The 19,789-nt window shown below is 40.6% G+C and overlaps 1 protein-coding gene and 1 long non-coding RNA gene across 17 annotated transcripts in view; both read right to left on the reverse strand.

The window, feature by feature from the left end:
- Positions 1–19,789, reverse strand: part of MBNL3 (muscleblind like splicing regulator 3) — a 163,643-nt gene that overhangs the window by 126,775 nt on the left and 17,079 nt on the right. The gene's annotated exons all lie outside the window — the stretch shown is intronic.
- LOC138150670 (uncharacterized) lies at positions 8,219–19,679 on the reverse strand. The gene is made up of 2 exons (XR_011165623.1): positions 15,448–19,679; positions 8,219–13,924 (listed from the first exon to the last, which is right to left on the reverse strand). It is a non-coding gene; the product is annotated as an uncharacterized lncRNA (long non-coding RNA).

The following is a 19,789-nucleotide window of genomic DNA, read 5'->3' on the forward strand; positions in this document are numbered from 1 at the left end:
CTCTCTCTCTCTCTCTCTCTCTCTCTCTCTCTCTCTCTCTCTCCCTGAAAAATACCTCAAAAAGGCTTTCTGTTCAAGGGAGGATTTTCTGTCTCCTGGGTTCCATATTCATCCCATTGCTCTGCATTTCAAAACCGTTGCTGTTTTCACTAGGAAGCTAGGTTGCAGATTCACAACAGCAGAAACTAAGAAGCTAAAAGAAGAGCTGGGGGAGGGAAGGGAGGATGAAGTTAGAATGGAATGGTTTCCAGCAGACTTGCCTTCTATGGCCCCTTACTGCTGAACTAGGGTCACTGGATGGAAGTTTATTTCAGCTTCATAGAAGGAAGAACTTTTTGCTGCCCTGTCAAGAAATGGGTTGTCCCATTAAGTTGTGAATTCCCCGTCCCTACAGATATTCCAGTAAGGCAGGCTGTCAGGAGTGCTGAAGTGGTACTTCTTGCACTGCTCAAGGGGGCAGATTAGCTGTTCTTTAAGCCCCCTTAAAGGCAAAGAGTACTAAGGAAGATTAATTTTGCTTCTTTACCCCTCTGTACTGTGTATCCAGCCCTCGGCTAGGCCATGAGGTGGCCTACAAGAGAACTATAAGATTTTGGTTTCAAGGAGATTACAGCCCACTTGAGATGAGCCACCTGCTTCAAAGTGATGGAGAAGGAATTTGGAGCTCAAAGATCTGAGTTCCAGGCTCAGCTTTGCCACTTACTACCCATGTGATCTTGGGCAAATCATGTCTCTGGGCCTCAGTTTCCTCATACTGACCTCTGAGATGTCTTTCAACTCAAAATCTATGACCGATGAAACTTGGTCTGCTGCTGACACCCTATTTTCTTTCGCAGGAGTGGTCAGAATTTGCTGGCAAATCATGATGGACATCTTTGTGCAAACTGAGGGCATGATGGTGTTGTGATTGAAAGACAGACCTTGGAGGCAAGAACACTTGGGTTCAAGTCCTGCCATGAGCATTCAAATCTGTGCCACCCTGGCACATCACTTGAACTCAGGCAACACTCTTAAGCTGCACCTCAAGCAACTCTCTAAGACTATACATTACAAAGCAGTTGCTCATTTGTGTCTCTGGAGGAGTTTCTATACTGGATATCACAAAATACAGTCACAGATTTTTTAAGTCAAAAGAGCATCATTTTACAAATAAGGAAGCAGAGGCTCAGAGAGGAGAAGGCCACACAGGTGAGTGGCAGAGACAGGATCTGAATCCAGTCTTTGGACTCCATGCCCAGTGCTCTTTCCCAATTAGCTGTCATAGTCTGACTGGGGAAACTAGAACTACAAACATACAGAAAACAGAGAATTTTCTGTTTCTCCTGTCAAAGATGAGACTCCACTGTAGTTTAGAACTTGAGGTGGGAGAAGCACATAATGACTGAAATCAATTTTAGAGAAGGACTGTTTACATAGATCTTATTTATCTGCTGATCAAGATTAATACCTACATTAGAACAGTGAGCTAAAAGCCAGGAGGTTTGCTACGTACACTGAAGTAAGTCAAATAAAAAGACCGTGACAGAATTAAAGGGCTTCTCTTTTGAACCTCTGTAGAAAACTCAGGAGCAAGACCAAAGTCATGAAAAATAATAATTTAATGGGCAATTCTGTTAGCAGGCAAATTGAGGGCCATTTGTGTGATACTGCTTTTTTTTCCTCATTAAACTGGAACTGTACAGTATCAGCTAAAGATAGCACAGTCAGAAATGTCCCATTGCACTGGCTAGCCAACCGCACACTGAGTGTGCAAGAGGTGAGACAAGGCTACTCACAAAAAGCGCTGATGCCAGAAAGATGCCATCCTGCAATTTGAGAGCTGGCTGGCAGCAAGAAAGCAGAATTAGCAAGGAAAATGGGAGGAAAGGCATTAAGCCAGAAAAGGGCATGGAAACACTCCATGGGAAGCCCAGGGAGAAGCACACAGTGCAATGGAGAGGGCTGGGTTCGCATCCAGGGTTCCAATCCTGGCCCTGCCACTTGCTAGGTGTGTGACCTTGGGAAGGGTGCTTCAATACCCAGAGCCTCAGTTTCCTCATCTTTTAAATGAAGAAGGTGAAACTAGATGACTTCCAATTTCCCTTCTAGCTTGAAGTCCTAGGTTTCTGCTTGCTAAGAGACACCAAGAGGTGGGTACTAATAGGAACTCTACCACCTTCCTTGGGCTAACCACTTTTGTCACCTATAATAACAGTAAGCTATTACTTAGGACATAACTTCTCAACCTCATTTTTTTTAATTTCTTTGAAAATTTTTAGGATTAAAAATCACAGCTACTATAAGGTGAATCCTAAGGGCAACTAAGTGGCTTAGTGAATAGAGTTCTGCACCTGGATTCAGGAAGACTCATCTTCCTAAATTCAAATCTGGCCTCAGAAACTTTACTAGCTGTGTGATCCTGGGCGAGTCACTTAACCCAGTTTGCCTCAGCTTCCTCACCTATAAAATGAGCTGGAGAAGGAAATGGTAAACCACTCTAGGATCTTTGTCAAGAAAACCCCAGACATGTCTGAAAAATGACTGAACAACATGAGGTGAATCCTAGGGACATTCAAAATCCCAAAAGCATTTATTAAGCACCTACTATGAGATAACATGTGTTAAGCACGTTGTGAATTTTAAAATGCAAGCTCAATGCTGACTATTACTACTATTATTATTATTACACCATAACATAGTGGAAGAATGCTAGGCTTGGAGTCAGAAGGACCTGTATTCAAATCCTCCTTCTGACTCTTCCTACTGCATGATCCTGGGCAAGTGACTTAACCTCTATGGGTCTCATTTTTCTATTCTACAAAATGAGGATAATAATAATACTTACAAACCAGGGTTTTTATAAGAACCAAATGAGAGAAAATATATAAAGTAGTTTGTAAATACGAAAGTGCTATATAAATGTGAACATCCATTTTTATTATCGGTGAAAGAAAGCAAAGGAGGCTGTACCTCCGGGTTCTTTTCCCCCTGGGTGTATTCCTGGGCCATAAGCCAAAGAATAGTTGAAACAGAAGATGGGGGATGGGAGACCGTGACATAGAGAGTCAGGTGCATGGCTGTGGATGGAGACTGTTTGCAAGCCAAGGTACCCTAGGCTCAAGCATATAGGCTGACAGAGAGAAGCAGGTGGTAAAGTCCAGAAAACCTGATGTGACAGAGAATCCCAAATCCAATCCAATCCAATCCAAAATGTGGTTCTTTTGGGGTTGGGGATCCATCATGTGACTCGCTTATTGCACAGCTCTATCTCCAAGGAGGCTTGTTCAGTCCAATGTAAGAGTTCACCTCCATTCCTTAAGCATACCCTGGCTATCCAAGTGGGCAAGGTTGTCTGAGGAATATGCTGGATAGCAACTCCATTCACCCAACATTTATTAAGCATATGCTATGCACAGAGTATTGGGCTAGGCCTGATAGAGTGACAAAGAGAAATGAGACACAGTCACTTGCCTTTCATGGAGTTCACAGCTTAGTAGGGGGTGGGAGCTACAGACAAATAATTATAGCATAGATATGGTAAGTGCATAAGAGAAGGAATAAACAGCTTGCCAATGTCCACATCTGTAAAATGAGGAGACTAGATTAACCTGTGAGTTAGGTCACAGGATCATGGATCCAGAGCTATGAGGAAACTTAGAGGACATCTAGTCACTTCTACACACACACATTTTATCAATGAGAAAACTGAGACCAAGGAGGTAAGTGAATTACTCAGAATCATATAGGCAGTAAGAATCTGAGGGTGTGTTTCCTTCTATATCAGGGAGCGTCAAAGAGGGGAAAGAACTTGCCCTAAGCTACATAGCTGAAAGGTTTTGGAGTCAACTCAAATCCTAACTTTTAAAGCCAGTACTCTTTTCACTACAATAAATTATTTCAGCAATTAAATTTGACCCTGGATTGTCCACAGAAATTAAAACATTGATATGGCCACTTCACTTTCCCCATCCGTAAAATGTTCTTCATTTTATGTGTGGTTTTTTTCTTCTTTTCATACATATTCTTGTGTGTTAAGCAATGTGAGAGGGCTTACAGGTCTTGGAAAAAGTATTGTCATTTCTGTTCTTTCTGAGAAGCCTGGCTGACATTTAGGCAAACCAGGGCAGGAAAGCCCTTGTAAGGACACAAATCTTCAGGACCTAAGGGGAAATTCACTATTTGCTGGCAGCTGTTTCAGTATTCCTCTGTGTATATGGATATAGACACATGTAGTGTGAAGGAAGGCACAGGGCATTGAACTGGAACCAGTGGAAAAAAGGAAGGTCAAGATTCCCCAAGGGAGATACAAAAGTTAAGAGAACACTGGATTTGGAGAGAGAAGATCTGGGTTCAAATCTTAACTTGGCTACTTATTACTTAAGAGATCTTAGGTAAGTCCCTTCCCTTCTCTGGGCCTCAGTTTCCTAATCTGTAAAATGAAGGGGTTTGGAGTAGATGAACTCTAAGTTTTCTTGCAGCTCTATATCAAGAATCCCATAATCCTAATTCTAAGGCAAAGTCTCAGCCTTCTTGAACCCAGAAGGATGGTTAAAAAGGCATGACTGTTATAGTAGATGATTGCAATTATTCCTATTAATTATGTATTTTGACAAATTCTAAGGGGAGGTCTAAAGGGGAGGAGTTTCCTCTTTGTAAAGGGTTCTAGCCTTGGCACTTGACAATTCCTTTTTGAGTTGGTTGAAGCAAGGAGGCTAGGGGACTATATTTTCAGTGAATCTCTAATCTTCTGATTAACCCACAACAACAAATTTCCTGCTTGAACATCGTGGTCAAGGGAACTTCCTGTGATTAAAAATTAAAAATGATCTTGCAAATGAGAGCTATATTTAACCCATTTACTTATTAGCAAGTATATCATTTCTATGTATATATTGAGTGATAGAAGAACAATTACCCAAGTATAGGGGAAAATATCATTCTCATTTACTAGATAAAGAAACTGAGGCCCAGAGAGCTGAAGTGACAAAGGAGCAATGAGAAAAAAGAGCTGGGATTTGAATTTGGGTATTCTGGTTTTAAATCAATCCAGTTTTCTTGTCATCACTCTACAACTAACTCAAAGTCCAAGACATTTTAGGTTAGATGCAGACTTTATCACACTGATAGACTGGTTATTGAAAGAATATAAGCTCCTTGAGGAGAGGGGGACTGGTTTGGCCTTTCTTTGTATACCTAGCACCTAGCACAGTGCCTGGTACATACTAGCCACTATATGCTTGTTGATTGATTTATATAACAGTATACAGCTAGAATAAGGGAAATCAATCAACATTTACTAAGTGCCTACTATGTGCCAGGCACTGTGCTAAGCCCTGAGAATATAAAAAAGGGAAAAAACAGTCCCTCTTTAAGAAGCTTAGAGTCATCATGGGGAGGCAACATGCAAGCAAATATATACACAGTAACATATACAGGAGAAATGGGAAATAATTGACAGAAGGAAAGTACTAGGGTGTGAAAAGGGTCTTTGACATTCAGATGCAGCTAGGTGGCATGGAAGATCCATGGGTCTGGAGGCAGGAAGACTTGAGTTCAAATCAGGCTTCAGACTGCTTACTAGCTGTGTGATCCTGGGCAAGTTCCTTAACCTGTTTGCCTCAGTTTCTTTGATTGTAAAACGGGAATATTAACAGTACTTACCTGATAGGATTATTGTGAGGATCAAATTAAATAATATTTGTAAAGGGCTTAACAGAGTGACTAGCACACATGAAGTGCTATATAAATGCTAATTCCCTTCCCCTCTCAATTGTCATTTTCTTTTCTAGATGTTTACTAACCAACCCTTTACTAATATGCTCTAGAATCTTATAAAGAAATCAAGTCAATATCACTGTTTTTCATTGTTTGCAGATTTCACTCTCTTCCTTGCTTGAAAATGATCATATCTGCCCTTCTCCACACTGGTTGCCCTACTCTTCTTCTGACAGTATCTCATCAATCATATCTACTAATCCTTCCTAGCCCGCCATGTAGTTCCTCTGAGCCTGGTGATAAACTCATCAAGTGTTTTGAAACCATGTCCTCATGTATATTGTGGGTTTCTACTCCCTATCAATTGTATCCATTCTATCCTTTTCCAGCCACAGACTGTTTTTGGTGAGGAAAACAGAGGCAACAACAGAGTTGAGCAGATATTCCTTCTCTCCATTGTCCATTATCATCATCCAATCCACCTCAAGAAATCAGTCTTATCTGTGCTTTGATCCTCCTCTTTCCCCAAATATAGCCTTAAAAACCACAACTACACTTTGTGTTGACCTTAGTTTTCTACCACTGCCTCAGCTCACTCTAACTCACTCCCCAACCCCCCCTTTGGCAAAGTTCCCAACATTTTCATGCCAACAACCAGTTCCTCCTTTTTGGTGAGAATAAGAACCAGACTAGGATTTCCCCTTGTTGGTTCCTGTATTGTTTGAAGGACAAAATTATCAAGCAGTTATTACCTACTCTGCTTTGAGTAGAGAGAGAGCTACAGCAAATGTCTGACTATTTGAAATCCCTTACTAATATATCATCCCTCTGTCTCAGGCTCACGATTTGTTTCCCAAACTCCACATCAATTTCTTCTTTCTGGCCAAGTGACTTGTATTACTCTCCATTAACAAGATTGGTTTTGCCTCCACTAATCTTCACCCAAATTCTGGCTACCTTTCTCTCTTACTGCTTCACCCTCCTCCTATCATCGATTTCTTCATACAAATATAGCTCCTTTTTATTTTATTTATTTGTTTTTAGTTTTTAGCATTCACTTCTATGAGATTCTGAGTTCTAAATTTTCTCCCCCTCCCTCATAAATATATCTTCTTAACATAAAATTTTATTCCTTATCTTCCTACTTCCATCACCCATCTTGTTTATTTTGCATAGGATACATACTTCTAGCATCGTATTCTGTTCTTTGTCCTACACAGGTTCATACATTTGGAGCTGGAAGGGATTTTAGAAGTCATTTTGTCCTGCTGTCTCATTTCACAATATTAAGGAACTGAAGCCCAGAGAGGAGAAGTAACTTGCCTAAGGACAAATGAGTAGCAAGTAGAAGAGCTCAGATTATAGCTAATTTCTGTGGTACCTAACTTGATTGACACAGAAAAGTCAGTTTTATCCCTCCCCTTTAATATTCAATATTCTCCCCATCCCCCATTGCATGCACTCCATCCCTGACCAATAACCTGTCATTATTATATTGATGCTGTGATCCAGAGATCTAAATATCATTCTAAGTCTCTTTAACCAGTTGGTCCATCCTTAAATATGCCTTTCTCTTCTAAATCCCTTTTTTTTTCTATCCATAGAGGTGAAAAAAAAACCACCTGTATCCATAAGTCTTTAATGTAGAAGCTCTTATTGTGGGGTCTGTGAACTTACAAAATTGATCATTGTTTCAACATGATAGATTTCCTTTGTGATCCAATGCATTTTATTTATGCATTTAAAAACATTATCCTGGAGTCTGTGGAAGCGATGCATAGGCTTTACCAGCCTGCCAAAGGAGTCCATGACACAAAAAGGTGAAGAATTACTGCTTTGGTGGATTATATTTATCTTTTTTTTGCTTTTTTGGAGGGGGGAAAGCAGGGCAATTGGGGTTAAATGACTTACCCAAGGGCACACGGCTAGTAAATGTTAAGTGTCTGAGGTCGGATTTGAACTCATATCAACTCCTGACTCCAGGGCTGGTGCTGTGCGCCACCTAGCCACCCAACTTTGGTGGATTATAAATCCAATGTTAATCAAAATTGTAATTTGGTAGCCATAAAATTCCATCTCAGGTCTAGAGTTAAGTTTGGGTCACCACATTTGGGTAGGGACATTGGCAAATAAGAAGAGGTCCATGAGAAGTTGATAAGGAATGTCAGATTTAGGCTCAATATAAGGGAGAACATTCTGGTCATTATAACTACCTGAAAATGGGATGGGCTGCCTTGGTGAGCTGGCAAGTTTGCTGCCAATGGAGCAGTTAAAGCCAGGGTAGACAACTACTTGTTCAGAATGTCACAGAAGGGATTTATTCTTCTGGTAGAGGTGGGGCTTCACAAACTGTGAGTTGACTTCAAATTTTGTGATTCTGGGTCTGCTGAAGTTTTCTTTAAAATAAAGTATTTAATTGCATTGACAGATTACAATTTTGATACATAAGAATTGAACAATCTATGCATATTTTGTAAATTCCTTTGTAATTTCCTTTGTAAATTCCTCAGCTTTTTTGAAGTGATTTCTTTTTTTTTTTTTGCCAGTGTTCAGTAGTTATTTTTTCTGAACACCTTCTAGCTACTGTGTCCTTAGAATGCTACTTTGACACAACTATGCAAACACTGTTTCATTAATACAAGAGATAAGGATGAGAAATGTCACCTGATGGATAATCTAGGTTTCATCATTGAGGTCAACAACTATTCATTGAGCATTTACTGTGTGTAGCACACTGAGCTAAGTGGTGGGGACACCAAGACACCTTCCCCTCCCCTCAAGGGACTTATGACCTAGTTGTGAAGTTAGTAGGTAGAGATAAAAAAGAACTAGCAAAAGGAGACTGCATTGGCTAAGTGTCAAAGGAGAGATTCAGAGAGTGTGAGTAATGAATGGGAGAGCAGAGAAGCAAGATGGCACCAAGGCCTCATAGAGGTCAGGGAGAGGCTTTGAGGTGGAACAAGAGCTTATTACAGCAAGGTCACAAAATCAGAGGCCTGGACTGACCAGGGTTCAAATTCCAGTTAGGTCATGGACTTCCTATGTGACCTTGAGCAAGTCACTTTGACATCTCAGGACTTCAGTTTCCTCCTCTCGGAAATGATGGAGTTACACCACAAGACTTTTAAGGTCTCTTTTCTGCCTCTAAAACTGATTATTCTCTGAAATTTTTCTAGGCTCATGCCTCTACACAGAACTAGACCGAGCACCCCCTCAATGCCTCTGGAACTTATTCTCCCAGACAGGGGGCACCTTTCTGTATGTCTCTGTCATAGAAATGTGATTGAGAATTTAATCCATTTCTGACCGTCTATGATAAAAGAGGGAGGACTGAGTCAAATGAATGCATTCTCCACCCCCTCCCATTTTTGTTTTTGAAAGTGCCATAATGGGGAGGCTAGTTGTCACAGTGAACAGAGCACCAGCCCTGGAGTCAGGAGGACCTGAGTTCAAATCCAACCTCAGACACTTAACACAAAAATCTAGCCATGTGACCTTAGGCAAGTCACTTAACCCCAATTGCCCTCCCCCTAAAAGTGCCATATAGACATCTCTCTAAGAGGAGTGAGGGGGGTGATATAGTGGAGGGAATTTAGGTGATATTAAAGCAAAAGATAATGATAAAAAGGGTTGTTTAAAAAAGACAACAACATATGATTTCTTTAAGCCAGTGTATCTTCCTTAGGCTAACATCCAAATTAGTTGGCATTCTTCAAGCACCAAGTGACAATGGAGTTTGGGTGAGAGGGTTCAGCTCAGAAGTCAACCTCAGATAAATAACGGCCCCTGGATAATCAACAGGTAGTAATGGTGTTGAGTTTGCCTGAGAAGCACTTTGGCGATAGGGTACTCCAGAAATATGAGGAATTACCATTCTGAAGGAACAGAAAACACCCCAGCAGGCTAACTCTTTAAAATACTAGACTGCATAACAAACTTACATTCAGGAAACAACTTAAAGCTTTCCTTGCAAGCAACCGCTTTGAGATAGAGTGAAGGCATTATCACAGATTACCGAATCAGAGAGTCAGGGCTGAAAGGAAGCTTAGAGGTCACCTAGTCCAATGCTCATTTTACAGATGAAAACACTGAGGCTTATAGAGGTTGTTGGGTGACTGGCCCCAAGGAAACTGAGGCTGAGAGAGGGGAAGTGAATTCAATTGCAATCAGAGGGCAATTCTCTAAATGGAAAGTGAATGCCTATAAAGCAGATGGCCAGTCCAGATGTTTCAAAAAAAGCACAATTCACCCCCCTCAAATCCCCACTCCCCATATACATACACATCATAGTCCTGTCTTGGTCTAGAAGAAGGCAGATTCTGAGATTGCCTGACTCCAACCTGCGATCCTTGACATAACCAACTTTTTGGATAATCTCATGAAATAACAGTTCAGGTCATAGTACAATATGACAAAGCCTCCCTTTTATTCCTGATTCTTTATGGTAGAATATTCACATCCTCTCTTCTGCTGTTTTCCCCTAATATTATCTGGGGAAGACCTACTCTGTAAGGAGATCTGATTATCAATGGATACGAATGAGAAAGGAAAAGGGCTGATTAACTACAGATTATTTCAGATGGTCATGGGAAGATCCTATTGGACAAGTCTCACTTTTCCTCCTCTGCCACTCAGTCTGCACTGTGTGGGTTTCAATGGAATCAGGAGTTCTGGGGTCTAGTTCCAGTTCTGCTACCAATTGCTGTGCCATCTCAGGTGACTCACTCCCCCTTAACTGAGCCTTAATTTCCTTCTCTTATAGGATCACTGGTTTAAAAATGGAAGGAAGCTCTGAGGCCATCTAGTCCCCCACCCATTTCACAGATGAGAAACAGAGAAGTAAAGTGACTCATTCAAGGTCACATAGCTAGTAGATATCAGAGGGAGGTTCTAAATGCTAAGGTTTCTTCTAGCTCTACTATTATATAACTCAATACTGCAGTGTTATACCTAGAGTCAAAAGAAACATGGGAATCTTAATTTGAAAAAAAATGTGACCTATATGTCAGCAGCTGGACTCTTAACAGACTTGGCTCAATCTTGGGGCTTCTCAAAAATCACTCTTTGGGGGTGGTTAGGTGGTGCAGTAAATAGAGCACTGGCCCTGGAATCAGGAGGACCTGAGTTCAAATCCGGATTCAGACACAACACAAAAACTAGCTGTGTGACCTTGAGCAAGTCACTTAACCCCAATTGCCTTCCAAAAAGCAATAATAATAATAATAATAATAATAATAATAATAATCACTCTCTTTGGCTTATGCCCCTAATCAGGGCTTTCCCAAGAGCTCCCAAATTTTGCTCCTGTCTAGGTTTCCCCTGTGCAAATACTCAAGCTAACATTAGGTATATTGGATACAGAAGCATATTTATTTTACCCCCATAAAAGTACAAAGGACTCACAGGAATCCATAAACATGTAAGACATTCTTTTCCTGTGGTAAATTTCTGCCCCACCTCCACTGGGTTGAGTCCTGGTGCTACCCAATTGAGCCTTCCCTGGAAGGTACTTGGGGTTGCCAGAGAGGTAACCCCTTTCCTATGAGACCAGCCCTGTCCAAATAACTCACAGTTGTAAGAGGGTAAAGTCCGGATTCTCTCTTTCACATCCTAGTTCTGTTTGCTTCTTCTCCTGCTCTGTAACTGCAATGTTACCCGTCTTCTCTCTAGGAGGCTAACTCCCAGAATTCTGTCTATTTGTTCTGAAGGCTGAAGCCAAGTATCTCTCCTTACTCCTCCAGCAGTCACTGTCCAGAAGTATTCACTAATCTTCCACTGACCCTGGCTACTACTATCCCTGGGGCCATGTGGTTCCCTCCTCTCTTGGGGTCACATGGTTCTCTTCTCTGTGAGATTATAGGTTCTACCACTGCCAGCACACAAATACCGTCTCTGGGGCCAAGATGTTCCCGGAGGAGGGCTCCGTGGATAAGCAGGCTCTCCCTCCCCTGAGACCCAAGTCTGTTCTCAGCTCTCTCTCCATCTGGTCCTGCTACATATCTGTCTGCTCCTTTTTATAGGCCCAAATCCCAGGCTGCTGTTCAGTTCTACACTAGCCTGACCAATAAATATACTTCCCATCAGCCATCCTTAGTGAATAAATACACAGGCCAAGGGTATTCTTCATCCATTAAGGAGAAGTGTTTATGGGGATCAGCAAATAAAACTGTTCAATGGGGGTTGGGGAGGGGACCCATGGTACAGTAGAGAGAACACTGGCTCTGGTACCAGAGAACCTAGGTTCAAATCTCACCTCTAATGATTACCAGCTTTGTGACATCAAGTAAGTAACTTAATTTCCCTGGGCCTCACTTTCCTCCTTTGTAAAATGAAGAAGTTTGACTAGTTGGTCACTGAGATCTGTTCCAAATGTAGAGCAAGGAGCCCAGGAGCCTATCAAGGAGGCTCATAACTATCAAGGAGACATAATCCAAGCCCCATGCAAAGGCAACACACACACACACACACACACACACACAAAATCCAGCTCTATCAGGAACTTGGTGACTTTAAACAAGTCATTTCCCTTCTCTGGGTCTCAGTTTCTAATTTTGCAAAATGATTGGGTTGGACTAGATCATCTAGAAAGTCCCTTCTAGTTGCAATATCTTATAATCCTATGATCCTCTGCCTAATGCACAGAGTTCAGAAAGTAATTCTCCAATGTCTTAAAAAGATATTTTTCATGGCCAAAAGTTGCCTTGGTAAGCAGTCAAGGTTAGCTAGACCTCACTTGGTTCATTCAAGTACAGAACTCATAGTGTATGCTTGACTTTTCCCATACATAGGGAGAGACTTCTATGAATGTCATAAAGTTGTCCATTGGGGACAGATCACTTGATTTCTATTTTTCCCTGTCTCCTCTAAGCATATAAGGCTACATACATTTTGGCAGACCTGGGCTTGGAAAGGATCAAAATCAGGGACCATCTCAGAAATCAAAATGGATACCCAAATACAACAGTATTGGCCTGGGAGCAGAACCCTAACTTACACATGGGAGCTATTGTTTTTCTGTTTTGTTCTGTTTTAAATTGGGTGGGAGTTCTGATTCTAGACAAACCAGAAAGTCTGTAGTTGGAGAAGAATTGTGATATAGTGGCTAGAGGGCTGAGCTTGAGGTTAGGAAATGTTGAGTTTGAATCTTTCATCAGGTATTTATTAGTTACATGACCCCAAGCAAATAATAACCTCTTTAAACCTCAGTTTCATCCTCTGTAAAATGGGACTAACAACATCTACACCAAACACAGTTTTTGTAAAGATTACAGATTTAGAACTTGAAGATACCTCAGAGACCATGTAGTTTACCCCTCTCATTTTACAAAAAAAGGGGACTGAGGGCCAGAGATGGGAAGTGATTCGGACAAGGTCACAAAAGTAGCAAATAACAGAGCTAGGATTTCAACCCTAGGTCCTCTGATTCCAAATTCAGGAGCCTTTCTACTATGTACATAAAGGATTTAGCAGACCTTAAAAGTGCTATATAAATGCAAGCTCTTACTATAATTACACAAGAAAAAAGTTTCTCAGAATAACTAGCTTGTGTTAGATGCTAGAGGAGCCATGGGATTGAATGTAGTCCCATCCCTGCCACCATGGTTCTTCCAGGGACCTATCTGAAAAATGACTTTGTACTTAGATGTGCCTATTTGCCCTACTTACAAATGGTATCGTGATAACAAAACACCACAACCCTGGAGTAGGATGTGAGAAAAAGAGCCAAGGTCACCTCGAGATACAGCTAGCTGGCAACGTGCACTAAAGGGAACTTTTAAGAAGAAGAAATTGTATTCAGGTCAGCCATACATAAAGTATATGACTTGGAGGAACTTTAGGTCTAATCTTGGCTACTGCTTTTGCAAACTATGTGTGATTGCCTGTAAATCTGCAATCCTTGCTCCCCCACCCCCAACAAAAAAAAGTAAAATTGTATAATGAAGAGAAGTACATCATGCCAACTCAGGCCAAAATTTCAGTCCTAATTCATTTTTAGTTAGATGGAGTGGACTTCTGGTGTGGAGGTACGGATTGCACATTTTCAACCCTATACCTCTTACCTCTCTCACTACAATTCCAGGAACATATTGTATCTGCTTTCCAAGGACCAGCCATGGGTGGAGAGGTTCGTTAACCAACAGGTAGGCACTTGGTGATGAATTCTTGGCCATAGCAACCCATAGGAGACAGAAAAATGCAACTCTGTCTTGTGCAGCAACCTTCCAGTTCTCTAAGGAGAATGGCAGAGCATGGAATAAAGGGCACAGGGTACTTGGCAATACCTGATTAATACACTGACCTGGCTAATACTCCAAATTTGAAATCTTGACCCAATGACCTTGAATTATATAAGGCTCCCAGCGGTGACCTTATGGGATGATATGGTGAAGAACACCACAGAACAGGCAGGCAAGGGGTAGATTGTGAGATATGTCATTGGAGGAAATGTCCACATGGACAGGATTCCAGATTTACTGGGGGATTTTCGGATTCTAGTGCAGAAAATAGAAATGATCTGTTTCCTTAATACATAAGGGAATGGAGACAATGTACATGAGACATTCTTTATGGAAAATTAAAGTCAAGTTTTTCCAATTTATTTTCAGAAAACATTGTCTCTACCAACAGCCTTCCTTAATCTAAATTATTCTTGAATTTGTACACTCTTTTCCCAACACAAAGATTTCATTAAGCTATTTGGATTTACATTGATGGAAAATTCTTAAATTCTTATCAACAAGTGCCATTTTCCCAGTCCACTGAGAGGCAGCATCAAGGACCTGAAATGAAATGAATGGCTTTTGGTTCAGAGCTTAATGCAATTGCATCCCTGGGATAAGTTATCATTAGTTTAAATAATCAGTACCTCAAGTGGGAAAAAGGCAAAGATTTGGGGTTTTTAGCATGAATTAAAATGAGCATCATTTTCCCTTTAAAGGGGGATTTGTATCCAGTTAAAGAAGCAGCACTTGTTCGTGGTTTAAGCAATCAATCCTTTTGAGGTTGAAGTTCAAGGATTAAGTCCAAGATCTTTTGTCAAAAGAGAAGGAAAAAAAGTTGGCTCATCTATTGGTGACTGGAAGTGGGAGGAAGGGAAATATTGAGTGAGGAAAAATGGGCCCAAAGCTGAACATTTTTACACTCAAAGTGAGCAGTATTCATTAAGAAGTAATACAAACAATATTTTCCCTTTTCCGGCAACCAAGTGAAAAACCAAGGAGAGGTGTCAAGCCTAACCCAAACTCAGGTTTTGACACATCATAGGATCATAGGTTCCAAACTGGTAGAGACCTTACAGGTCACTTAGTCCAATCTCTTCATTCTACATTGAAGACCATAGTTAGGTGACTTACCCAAGGTCACACAGGCCATAAATGACAGAGCCAGGTTTTGAACTCAGGTTCTTAGACTTCAAGTTCAGTACTCTTTCAGCTGTACCATATTCATGATGGCACAAAAGGCTATCTTTAAAGCCACTTTCTTTTTTGTTTGTCGTGCTACATTCTTCCCTCTCTCTCCCAAAAGGTAAAAACTTCATTGCCTGCTGGCTAGTCTCAGTGATGAGGTTCTTCTCACTTAGCTAGGCTGGGCCTCAAGCAATATACAAAAAGATTGCAGCCAGACCAGTACTCAGTTTCTTCCACCCATCTTTTCTTCTCATTAAGCCTGGCCCACAGATTTAATAATTTCAATGTTACCCATAGTACTACAGTACTTTCATGTCTATAATACTATTAGGAAAAAAAATCTTACCTCTGATTTGACCCAATTCCAGTTGACTTTTTAGGTTTCCACCTGTCCTTGTTCTTTGATTGTGAGCTTAATCCTTGCACAAAGAATGGGCACTTGAGCTCTGGTGCCCTGTCATGTGGTGAGAAGCTTTGGATCATACTATACAAATAGCATCTTGCATATTGACAGAGATGCTGAGCAGTGCTCAGCATATAGTAGACACTCAATAAATCCTTGTCAACAGATTGACAAGTCATTCTGTGAATCTTTTTGGAACTTGGAGAAGCAAAATTAAATGCAGGGCAAAGGGAAGCTCCATTTTGGTTTCAACGACAATGTAAATGGCAAGGACACACTTTATACTCTCTTGGGGGAAATTCTCCCATTCAAGTCAACTCAACAAACATACATTAAACAGCAGCTATGTGAAGGGGCATGGCCAACATCAACACAATTCGATTTAATGCATATGTATTGAGATCCTATGTATTGAGTATTTTTGCTAGGCATTGGGAAGGGGCAGAGAGGGATACAGACTCTTTTTTAAAAAGCAATTGGGGTTAAGTAACTTGCCTAAGGTTACACTGCCAGTTTTTTTGTGTGGGTGTTAAGTATCTGAGGCCGGAACCAATCCCAGGTTGGTTCTCCTGGTTGGAGTCCTCCTGACTCCAGGGCCAGTGCTCTTACTCACTGCGCCACCAAGTCACCCCTAGGGACACAGACTCTTTAGGAAATAGCTCATGCCCTCAATATGTTGGTGTTTTTATTCAGAAGGCAAAAATTATCAGGCAGAAAATTCAGAGAATCAAAGATAATATACAATAAAGGACCAAGATGAGTCAATAACCCTACTATTTGGTACAGACAATATGAAACCCAGGTAGTTAGATGAAGAAGAAAGAGAGCAATGTGGTCTGGAGTTGTAGGAAATTCATTAGACAGGAGCCCTAATAGGGGACTAAGGACTTGAAAAGATGAAGAGAAGGACTCTAAGCAAGAAGAACAGTAGAAGCAAATGGGATGGTAGATTTATTATTTGGGGACATGGCCATCACACATTAGTGATGGTGAAGGGTAGGGAATAGAGCAAAGAGCTTAGTTAGATTTTCAGGCCTGAGTTCAAGTCCTATCTTCTACACCTACTAGTTAAATAACTCTGAACAAATCACTTAACATTCTATTGCCTCAGGCAACTTTCTAAAACTATAAATTATGGATGAGTGGCACTGGTGGAGGGAATTTCCCCACTGGGAGTTACCTATACTAATGAAATCACAGTTCTGGCCACAAACCAAACCAAACTCCACCACATATGATATGGCAGACTTTTTTGTTTTGAAGATTCATTTATTTTACCATGAATCTTGGTGTGTGGAGATGACAGAGAAAGTTACATAATGGCAAACAATGGATAATAAAGTTCAAAAGGAGGAGGGATGGATTGATTATGGAGGGTTTCAAATGCCAGGATGAGAAGTTGGTTTTTAATTTTATTGGTGATTGAGAACTACTAGATTTTTTTTTATTATTTTCTTCCTTATCTTCTTCCTCCTCCACCTCTTCTTTCCTTCCTTCCTTCTTTCTCTCCTCCTTTCTTCCTATCTATATTTCTACTTTTCTATCTTTCCTTGAATTTTTGACAATGGTCAGTTAGAGCATAGCAGGAAATGTCTCCCACATTCAAGTGGAAATGTCTGATAAGCAGCTGGAGATAGTAGCTTTAGTGAGATATCCTTTTCTAATAATTTCAATTGCTGGTGCCCTCCTTCCTGAAGTTAGATACTTTATTATGTACATGTTATCTTCCCTGAAAGAATGGAGTTTCTTTGAATTTCTTTTCTGTCTTTGTATTCCCAGCTCTCAGTCCAGTGCTTTCCACAAAGAGTTGAATAAATGCTTGTTGATTGATTGACAATATGGCTAGCATCATTGGCTAAAGTAAGAGTTAAAGCCATGAGGGGACTGGACTTCCCCTAGGCAGAGATTGTATAGGGAAGATCATATTTTCTCACATTTGTTTCTTTCACCCGCGTTTTGAGGAGAAAAATTTAGACAGATATTTTCTCCTCTCTAAATCTTCCCTTTGAAACAGTTACAGTGATTGTGAGAAGAATCTTCTACAAATGCAATGTCCTTTGTCTTTGCTGGGGTACAAAAAGGATTAAAATGTAGTTAGGGTCAGGAGGGGAAGTTAGTATCTATTTTTCTAACACTGTTCAACTATCTCTCATTTCTTCCATTTTTATCTGTTCTCCTACATCCTATGGGCTGGGTGTTCAAGTATGTTGGCTACACAATACACCCTGACCCACATAAGGAGAAGTAAGCAGTGAGTAAGGGCTGCAGCAGCTACCTTACCAAGTCCAGAAGTTAAAACTCTTAAGCCCCAACACCAAATATGAAAAGCACAAGAAAATCCTAAATTTAAACACAACCTATTGATCTAGTCTTTTAAATACAAATGAAGGCTTATTTAAAGTTTGAGGAGGAATTGTTAAAGGGGAGGGAGAACTGTTAAAAAATCAGATTTTTCCTGGGTTGTGTTACACTGCTTAATTGTGTTCTATTATACAAGTACTACCTGTACAATTGGGTTCTGTCCTTGGTCCTGACAAGTCTAATATTTTTAATCAATTACATTGATGGAAACATGAAATCGTGTTTATTAGATTTGCAGGTGACAAGAAGATGGGATAATTGATATTTCGTGTAACAGAATCAGGTCCCCAAAAGGTATTATAGGTGGTCTAGAATGCACCAAAGCTAATAAGATGAAATTGAATAAGAACAAATGTCAAGTCCTTTGCTTGGGGTTCAAACAATCAACTTGGATGAAAGAAACATGGCAATTTCCCTAAATGGCAGTTCACATGGAAAAAAACCTGGGGGTGATGGTGGACTAAAAATTCAATATGAATTAACAATATGGTCTCATAGCAAATAAATGAATGTGACTTTAGACTCTATTATAAGAGGCATAGCATAGTGAACATCAACCTCTTTCCCATCCCACCCTCCATGGAATTTGATATAGTCAGACCACAACTAGAATATTATGTCCTGTGTAAGGTGAAACATCTTGAGAAGGACAATTACAGACAAGATGGCCATGCATGTAGAGTGAAGACAACCAGGATGATGAAGAGTTTCAAGTTCAAATTATATGAGTATCTGTTGAAGGAGCTAGCAATGTTTAGCTTAAAGAGAAAACTTGGGGAGAACATGATAGCTATCTTCAAGAATTTGAAGGGCTATCATGAGAAGGATGAGAACTGTTCTTTGTGGTTCCATAAGGCAGAACTAGAACCAAAGGGGAGAAAGTTACAAGGAGAAAGCTTCCAGGTCAACTTAAGGAAAAATGTCTTAAGAATCTGAGCCATCTGAAAATAGGTGTGCTGTCTTGGTATGTAGTAACTTCTTTGTTACTAAAGATATTCCAGAAAAGGTTGGATGACCACTTTCAAGGCTGTGATAACAGGGCTTGATGCTTTAGGGAAGGATTAGATGAGATGCCTCCTGAAACCCCTTCCAATTCAGAGAGTCTCTGATTACTAAAGGTAGCCAAGAGTGGGCACAGATCAGCTCCAGAGACTCCCATGAATTAAAATCTCTAGGGAAAAAAACTGTCTTGGCAGGCACACAATTTGAAAATACAGAGTACACAAAACACATTTGGAAACCCAAAGAAAGTTTAACCAATATAAAAATAATGTGTATAAATATACAATATGGACCCCTTTTCTGCATTAGAAAAAAAGGAATGAAATATTTTCTCTTCTCTGTAGACTCCCACCTGACAGATATTTAGAACAAGTTAAATGTTTAACACATTCCTGGAGTTGAAGGTGTTTCCAAATGCTGGCTTGCCTTCCACTGGAAAGCTGCAGAGGCAGGCCTGTCGCAGTGGCTAGGACTGCCAGATTAAATAAAGAAATTTCAAGGTCAGTCCCATGCCTCATGTATCCCACATGGTTTAAAAAAAACCCTTGTGCTGGCTGCTGCCACAACCTGACAAACAGACTAAGCTTTCAACCAGAGAAACATCAGGAAGGTGGTACTGCTTTATGGTTTACTGTTTTACTATGTGTAAGGTGCCATGGGTAGGTGAACATATCAGAAGCTTGCTCTCCAAATGCATCACTCATTAGTCACTGAACACTTGTTGCCCTTCCAATCTACTTTCCAGGAATCCTGGGAAATCTGACTTCCTTGCCTTGCTTTTCACAGAGATTCCCATTGTTATACCCACTATGATGTGATTATTTATGAGCCAGGATAAGAAACCCACTTCTCTTTTTTGGTGGAAACTAACTTCCTTCCTTCCTTCCTTCCTTCCTTCCTTCCTTCCTTCCTTCCTTCCTTC

Source organism: Petaurus breviceps, unplaced genomic scaffold (assembly GCF_028583685.1).
Source record: "Petaurus breviceps papuanus isolate PSGF00001 unplaced genomic scaffold, PetGlider_PUasm1.0 90881, whole genome shotgun sequence".
Classification (NCBI taxonomy): Eukaryota; Metazoa; Chordata; class Mammalia; order Diprotodontia; family Petauridae; genus Petaurus; species Petaurus breviceps.